This window comes from Poecilia reticulata, chromosome 8 (assembly GCF_904066995.2).
Source record: "Poecilia reticulata chromosome 8, P_reticulata-male-v2, whole genome shotgun sequence".
NCBI classification, from domain to species: domain Eukaryota; kingdom Metazoa; phylum Chordata; class Actinopteri; order Cyprinodontiformes; family Poeciliidae; genus Poecilia; species Poecilia reticulata.
In genome coordinates, this window is record NC_088837.1 from 7,507,446 (window position 1) to 7,515,700 (window position 8,255).

Here is an 8,255-nt window from a genome sequence, read left to right on the forward strand (position 1 = left end):
CTTCTGATTGGCTCGTTTGGAGATTGGTGCCCTCTGACTGGCCGCGGTCCTTCCCCAGCTTCCTGGTCTTCCTTATCGTGTTGCTGCCCCTCAACTAAAGCACGCCAAGACAGGTCAGCCACCTACACGTCATGGGTAGTTGTCTGTGGTTAAAAATGCCTTACATAACTTTCTGTTTCTCCATTCTCTGCATAGCTCTTTGTCAGCGCCTTCTGTTTTCGTCTGCGCTATTTCGGACCATTTACATAGTCAAACGTCTGTACAAATACTTCCTTATTCCTCCGTATGTCAACCAGTCAAGCCTACAAATCTGATTGGGCTGGAATATATTATTTATAATAATATTATTGTTATTATTATTATGTATGCAGCAGTGCTTGATTTTTGTTTGCAGTTCCCACCCGTCTCTCTCCCGGTTGTTTGAATGAGCTGCCTGCTCGGCTCTGATTGGCCACCCGCAGCTGCCATATATGGACATAGGCCAGCAGTAGAGGCAGGAAGTGGGGCAAAGGAGGAAGTGGAGAGCCTCCTGTCAAAGAGAAGCATGTGTAGCCTGCCGAGGAATCACAAGAACAAGCATGCCACACCTTGTTTCTCGGTCCATCTCCCAGCTTTTCTTTTCGAGTGTACAACACACCACCCCGTTGGTTATCTCACCTCTCTCCTGGTTCGCTCTTGATAACGGTCATTATCTGCCCCGCTATCTCCGTCTCCTGACTTAGCATCTTGACACACTCGTGTCACAAATGCAGTCCCTTTGGGAGCTTAAAACTGGAAATCTCTTAATCGCTCACGCCAGCAATCTTTCAGCTTAGTTCAGCATGCGAGTGGCGCTTTTTACACCCGAGGGTTTGACAAAGTCCAGGCCGGAGTTATTCAGCTGCGGGACGCAGCGCGGCCTGCCCATGTGCCGATTCACACCTGCCAGAGGAACACGTTGTTCACCTGATAACTCTGTAAAAAGAAATGTGGTTATGCAACTCCATTAAATTGTATCTTTGAACATCAGGTCGAATTAGAGTTATTTTGGTTTGATAAGCAGTCATAAACTGTGACCCCTGACCCCCAACTCAAATAAAAAACCGGAAACACAAACAAGGCGACGTGCGGAAGGGCCCCACGTGGGCCCCACAGGGTTTGGCTCATAATGGGCTTTCTACTGTGGAAACCTTTGGAATCAATCAATCAATGACGTTGATCTGTACAGCACATATCAGAAACATGGCAATTCACATCATGAAAACATAAAGACAAAACATAAACACATCATACAGTCAACAGTTATGAAAACGGATATTACATAGTTAAAATCATCAATACACGTCAAATGTCTTTGGTCAATGTTCTGTCCGCCCTGTTGGATCTCAAATGGGTAGAAAGTGGTTTAAATCTGGGCAGCTCTCTAGATTCAAAATGGCGTCTGTTTTTTTCCCGCCAGAGTTGATCTGCCTTAAACCTGTGTTGATGGTAAACATGGGTCCATCCTATTTGGGATTCTTTTTCCAGCCTGTTTCCCACCTATGTGGGCCCAGGTGGGCTACGCTCTGGCTAAACTGCCCCTAGTTTACATTGACCTTCCTGTATGGGGCCCATTTGGACCAACTATACCCAACCTATTTTGGCAAAACTAGGTAGGTACACTGAGTAGGTCACAGTTGGGTCTGAAATGGGTGCTAAAAAATTGGTTAAATCTAGGATTCAACCCTTGTAGGATTCAAATTGGTCCTATTTTTATTACATAATTACATCAATGCATCATTTTGATATGATGTAATCTGCTGACAGTTGTATTTGGAACTCATTTTGCATCCCGTTTCCCACCTACGATGGTGTATGCCTTGCCTTAATGTGTCAACTATGTAAACTTACCATAGTTGTCCAGATTGGTATCCAGTGTAGCTGTAGGTATTAAATAAATGGGTTGAATTTGTGCAGACCATTTTATGGGTCCCACTTCTTATCCATTTAGCTTTCCAACTGCATATTCAGCTACCATAGTGAGGTCACGAGGGCGTGTATGGAGTATTTGTCATACCAAATACAAATACAACTGATACCAAACTGTTGTATGTGAAATTGAACCAAATGGACCAAACAGATGGGAAGCCACTGAAATATCACCAACCGGACATGTTAACAGATACAAACTGCACTGCTAATTATCGCCGAGAGCTTTTACAGGATTAGAAAAGGTTCAAATCTACACAATGTAGCAGTTGTTGTGAAATTCAGGAGAAATGACAAGCGACAGTTTTGATTTCGCAACTCCTTCGACTCTTTTGTCTGTCAAGGCTTGTTCGTGCTGGGAGGAGTGTGCAGTAGAGTTACAGTCAGGTTATGCATTCTGCATGTGTGTGTGCGCTCGTGTGTGTGTGTGTGTGTGTGTGTGTGTGTGTTGACCTGGTGGGGTGTGTATTGTTGAGGCCACACCTTCTTGTCAACACTGACATCCATAAAAGGAGATCTTTAAGTTTGTCACATGACAATAATCTGAGGAATGCAAGACTGGTCACATGGGATGCCATCTCAAGAAATCAGTTTCACCCTGAGGACAGGCGAAATTGTTTGTGTGTGTGTGTGTGTGTGTGTGTGTGCGTGTGTGTGTGTGTGTAATTGTGCAATTGTGGTTTCATTATGAATTTCTCAATTATTAGTTGCAGTTATCTTTCTTTTAGAGTAAATAGCAAGACTATGCCTTTATGTATCTGTATGTGTTTGCGTGTGTTTTTATCTTATGTGCGTGAGTGTGTGTGCGCATGTGGATTTCACTTCTCTTTCAGATATGCTTCAGTAACTGGAAACTGCAAAAGGAGGAGTTTGTTCCAATTTCCTTCTCTGTCAGAAGAAGAACAATTTGTGTGTGCGTGTGTGTGTGGGGGTGTGCGTGTCAGCAGTTCATTGTGTGCTTGCCAATAGAGTGGTTTTATACTTGACAGTTTAAAGTTTCTGAAGGACCTCATAATAAAAAACCCGTACTTCCTTCCTTTTTTTTTTTCTTTTTAGCACATCCTGTCCTGTTGACAGAAAAAAAAAACCAGCTTTCAGTCCATTTTTGTGCACATATGAATGTAGAATTGAAAATCAGCACTCCCTGAAGCTGCAGCCTCCCTGCGGGCTGCTCTCTACTGCCCCCTATAGCACAAAGCAACTCATGTAAACCACACGGTTGCCTTACGCTTCGCTGAAAGGGACTTCCTTTTTTTCCCCCCCTTTATCTGGCACCATATAAGGTTAACAGTTGACAGGTAGACACATTCTGCACGGGCTGAGCCAATGGTGCTGCCGAGGCTGAGTGAAGCATCATGTCTCCTTATATGATTTGACAGCGAAGCGAGGCTGTTTGTCAGCGTGAGGACAGGAAGTTTTGGGCAACAGGCTGGTGAGGATGTTCAGCTGTCATCAGCATACAGTTTGATTTTCCAAAATGGTCCAATCGGCCGCAGAAAGTTCCAGTTTTCCCCAAGTTAAGAATGTAATAATAATAATAATAATAATAATCAGGATGCGATTTAGCTAGTTTTGTGACTCGTAGGTTTTTGAACGAATGTTTCAGCTTTACTGTCAGCTGTTTTGTTGTCGGTGAGGGTTTCTCAGTCTGGCTGATTCAGCGGATTTCAGCCATGGAAGGCAGGAAACTAATAAACACGCTCTAAATTTGGCGTCTGCCGCTTCTGCCACTCGACTTTCTCCGCTGGTGACCTCCGAGCTTCACCACCACTGACTCAGACCTCTGCAGAGCATTCCTCACGACCCGCTGCCCCGCAGCATGTTGGCTCAGCAAGAAAAACCTTCCACCGACTTCTTTGTTTTGGAAGTGGCCTCCCACTTCCAAAACAAAGGCATTTGTATCGTTGACGTTCTCCATGTTGGCATGTTTCTCCAGTCACAGGGCTGCTGCAACCCTTCACTCTTTGCTTTCCTTCCTTTATTCGTCCTGCATCCTTTTCGCTTGGACAAAGCTGTCGCCCGGCCACCCCACTGTTTACCCCAGCAGAGTACACACACACACACATGCACACGCACACACACTTGGTGTCAGAGAGTCAAACAGGTGAGGTGACAGACGGAGATGAATCTGAAAGCTAAAATGGTCTCGGAGAGGCTATTTGTGTCTGTGCATGCTTGAGCGACCCGCTGTGTGTGTGTGTGTGTGTTCTGCAGCTGAAGGGGTTCCCATAGCGGTGGGTAAAATATAGGTCATGTTGTGAAAACACACACGGCGTCTGCTTGAATTCGATTAGATTTTCGACACGAAGCCGTTTGAGACGGAAGGTAACGCGCTTCATTTGGTTTTTACACTTTTCAGATTGTTATCTGAAAAGTGTGGTGTGCATTTGTGTTCAGCCCTTCCAAGTCAATACTTAGTGAAACTGCTTTTTATTGCGCAGGTCTTTAGTGGCATGCCTTCCAGCTGCTTCTAGATGCTCAAATGTGTGGCTTGCTTTTCTTTGCGGATAACTCTCACTCAGCCTCAATGCACAGAGAACCAGGGCCGGGTCTAGAGGGGGCGTGGGCTCCTGAGCTGGAGCTACTTTTGGTGCCCTATCCGATGCCTGTGTACATTAGCGGTAATGAATCGGCGCAAGCTAAGTTTAAAGCGTCTCGTAACCAGACATTGTTCCCAAAGAAAATACACGTAAACGTACAAGTATAGTTTATTTTCATGAGTTTGTTTATATCCTATCAGCTTTATAAGAGGAATTAAAAATGTTTGTAAATACGCATTCATCTACACTACAAAAAGTATTTTATTTATTATTATGGTAACACTTTATTTGAAGGGGTGTGCATAAGACTGACATGACACTGTCATGAACATGACATAACATCTGCCATGAACATAAAGAAGTCTTTATGAATGTTTATGACAGTTGTCATGAAGTGTCATTCGGTAAATAATGACACTTAATGCAAAGTTGCTCTAAAAGTTGCATTGAAAGTCCATTAAAAGTGCCAACGTTGCATTAAATTATCATTTACAAAATCAGATGGTATCTGCCGCACGCCAGAAAGTATCTGATACTTGTTTTTCTTTTAATATGTTTTGTGCACCAGAAAGTTTATTTTTTTTCGTTCAGGGGTTCCGTATTTGGACCGCCCCCCCCAAAAAAAACCAAACAAAAACAATCGCAGCCCTGGGCTATTGCCCACGTCAGCCCTTTCTACAGTCTGGCCCAGCAGAAAACCGTTAAACTAAAGTTTCAGATGTGGGTCAGGACTCTCGCGTGAATCTGGTCGAGCTTCATCCCCTGCTGATGACGCTCCGCCCCTCAACGACTCAAGTTTGAAAACAGGCCATTCAACGTAAGCATAAACGCGTTAACTGGTCGCAAGTAGTCAAACTAAGGTCATCCAAGTAAACTTGTGAAGTATATTGAGTTGCCATGTCAGCATAAATAAAGTAAGTTTGACAAATTTAATTCGGTTACATGTGACAAATTTAAAACAAACAAAAATATTAATCTGTTGTCTTTTTTTTAGTGAGGACTGCGTTCCTCACTGAAACTCTGACCGACATCTCCGTCCCCTGCTAAATTAAAGAATCCCCACAGCATGATGCTGCCACCGCCATGCGCCTGTGTCCGAAGCGATGCAGAGAAAGTTTTATTAGGAGCTGCTGCATGAGCAGCTCTTCTCTTCTTTGCTACACCACTTTTTTTTCTGCAGATATGAAAATGTCTCAGCCGTGGCAGCATGTTGTTCAGATAACGGCCTCAGTGGGCAGCAGCAGCAGCGTAGAGAGATTACATGCAGATGACTTGCGGCGCTGCCATTGGCTGCAGCCGGCAGGTAATTCGCATACTGGTTGCCCTTTTAAGGCAACCGCTGTAAAAGTCCTTGTCGTCTTTTCATCATCGTGTAATTCTTATTCCTGTTTTTTTTTACCCCCCCTTCTTTTTTTTTTTCCTCAGTCGCTTCCAGTTTCACACGCTCTCCCGCTTTTGTGTAGCAAAGTGCCTGCGGGACAAAAGGCGAGGGGAGGATAAAGCGCAAGAAGTGAGAGGAGATTTACAGGAGGAGCAACGCCTTCCTTGGCTCATCTGATTGTAAGCTGATAACCTGGAACGCAGTGCTGAGCTGTTACATAAGAGAGACAGGCGACACCCTCAGAGACCGTGCGTGTGTGTGTGTGTGTGTGTGTGTGTGTGTGTGTGAAAGTGTGTAAGAAGCCCACTTTCTCCCTCTCATTGCATTGTCAACCTTGTTTGAGGCACAGATAACACTGTTAGTCACACTGACATATTTTCAGTCAAAAGAGACTGGCTGCAGCTGTGGTTCATTTCTCCATGTGTGTATATATATATATGTGTGTGTGTGTGTGTGTTGCTTTTCATGTGAAAGACTCACACTCTGGCTTGAGGGAAATGCAACCAGTTTTTATCCCGTGATCCCATCCTGGCTGTAATTTATGAACTCTCAGCTCATTTCCCAATATCTCACCATGTGAGAGACAGTGAGCCGTTTGAAAAAAAGAAAAAAAAAACTCTGGGAAAGTTGCTGCATCTTTTATGTTTTTTTGCGTATTTGCTGTCTATAGTCATGCAGGGCAAAGATATGTGTATGAACTCACCGTGTCATTAATGATCCATTTAGATACGTTTGTTGTAAATGTCAGCTTCTATGAAGTCGGAGACAAGAACAGAACAAAAAAAAAAGAATCAAACATTAAAGTGGTTTGTTCAGCTTGTTTATATCTTAACTACGTAAAAAAATCTGGATATGTCAGCCATACGGTTATAAAATGTAATTTTTTTTCTACCAAATCAGGAGAAAGTTGGATGGAAAGAGAAAATGCAACTAAAAAACAGTTGAAATCAAATTCGGATTCATGAATATTTTCATATTTTGTCTCAAAGCCACATGGTTCTGTGTATTTTACTTGGATCTGATATGACGGATCAGCACAAATTAGCACACAGTTGCAAATTGGAAGGATAAATATCTACAACGTGTGGCGTACATTTGTATCCAGCCTCCTTCCCTCTGACACCCTGAAACCAAAATCTAGTCCTCTTAAAAGAAACCCGTAAATAGTCCTGGGGGTGGAGCTGAAACTTTTAGCGTTGGCTGGCGAAAGGTGAGAAACGTTTTCAACATTTGTGTGAAAGCTATTTTGTATTTTCTATATTTAGCCTTATCAGGAACAGAAAGCTGGCCTTTTTTTTTTTTTATCATCACATTCAAAAAGGTTTTTTCCAGTTAACCCATTGGCGTGTCACATGTTCAGTAACCTTTAAACAAAGATTCTCAACGCAGAACCTCAAGAATAGCGTTGTTATTACGAGTGTCACTTTGACACGCTTCCCTTCGGCCTGCAGAGCAGACAGAGGAGCGTGTGTTTACGAAACAAACTGGTGACTACAATATTTTGTCTGTATTTGCATTTCTTAATGTCTTAGTCTGCTGGGATGAAATCAGTGTTCCCAGTGGTGAATCCCTGTGAATGTGGCAGCTCAGGTCGTGTGTTTAAGGTTTCAAGATGGCCATCTGTGCCAGATGTTAATGCCGCCTCTGCTGGGTGTGTAGCGAGTGTCTGAGGTGGACGTGTGTGTCTGTGAGCAGATGGTTTGTGTTCATCACATACATACACGCGCACACACACACACACACACACGCATACACACACACACACACGCGCGCACACACACACACACACACACGCATACACACACACACACACACACACACACACACGGTTTCTCCCATTATCCCAGTACCCCCAGTCATCAATTATTCACACCAGGACACTGACACCCAGGAAATATGAAAGTAATAAATAATTCAAATTTAAAAAAGTAAAACACAGTATATGTTTATAAAATAAAAATGATGTATTTATAGTAAAAACATATAGTTTTTGCTTTAATACAGTGAAAGTGGGGGGGAAATTAAATATTAATTTGTTTTGCAGTTTTATAAGTGTACTGTTTTAGCTCACAAAGGTTAAGAGTGTCGACTTTCATTGCGCCATTCATTCATGAAAAATCTATGCTGTTGATGAATTTCGAGCTGGTCAAGGCTGAAACACCCACATCAAAAATATTCCTTTTTGTCTTTTTTTTTATATTATTATTTTGTTCTGGAAAATACTGCATATTGTGGGTTTTCCTTCAAAAAGAAAAGGTTTTGGTGTATTTTTGGACAAAAGAGGCACAAAAACAGAGAAAAAATATAAAAAACTTTATATTTATGGATAGGTCTGAATCTGCTGAAGATATTTAATGCAATGAAAGTGAAACAAAAAATGTAGTATT

The 8,255-nt window shown here is 42.7% G+C and overlaps 1 long non-coding RNA gene across 1 annotated transcript; it reads left to right on the top strand.

Annotated features, from left to right (window-relative positions):
- Positions 1 to 1,022: 1,022 nt before the first annotated feature.
- Positions 1,023 to 7,828, top strand: LOC103468477 (uncharacterized). The gene is made up of 2 exons (XR_534224.3): positions 1,023 to 5,790; positions 5,913 to 7,828. It is a non-coding gene; the product is annotated as an uncharacterized LOC103468477 (long non-coding RNA).
- Positions 7,829 to 8,255: the final 427 nt, after the last annotated feature.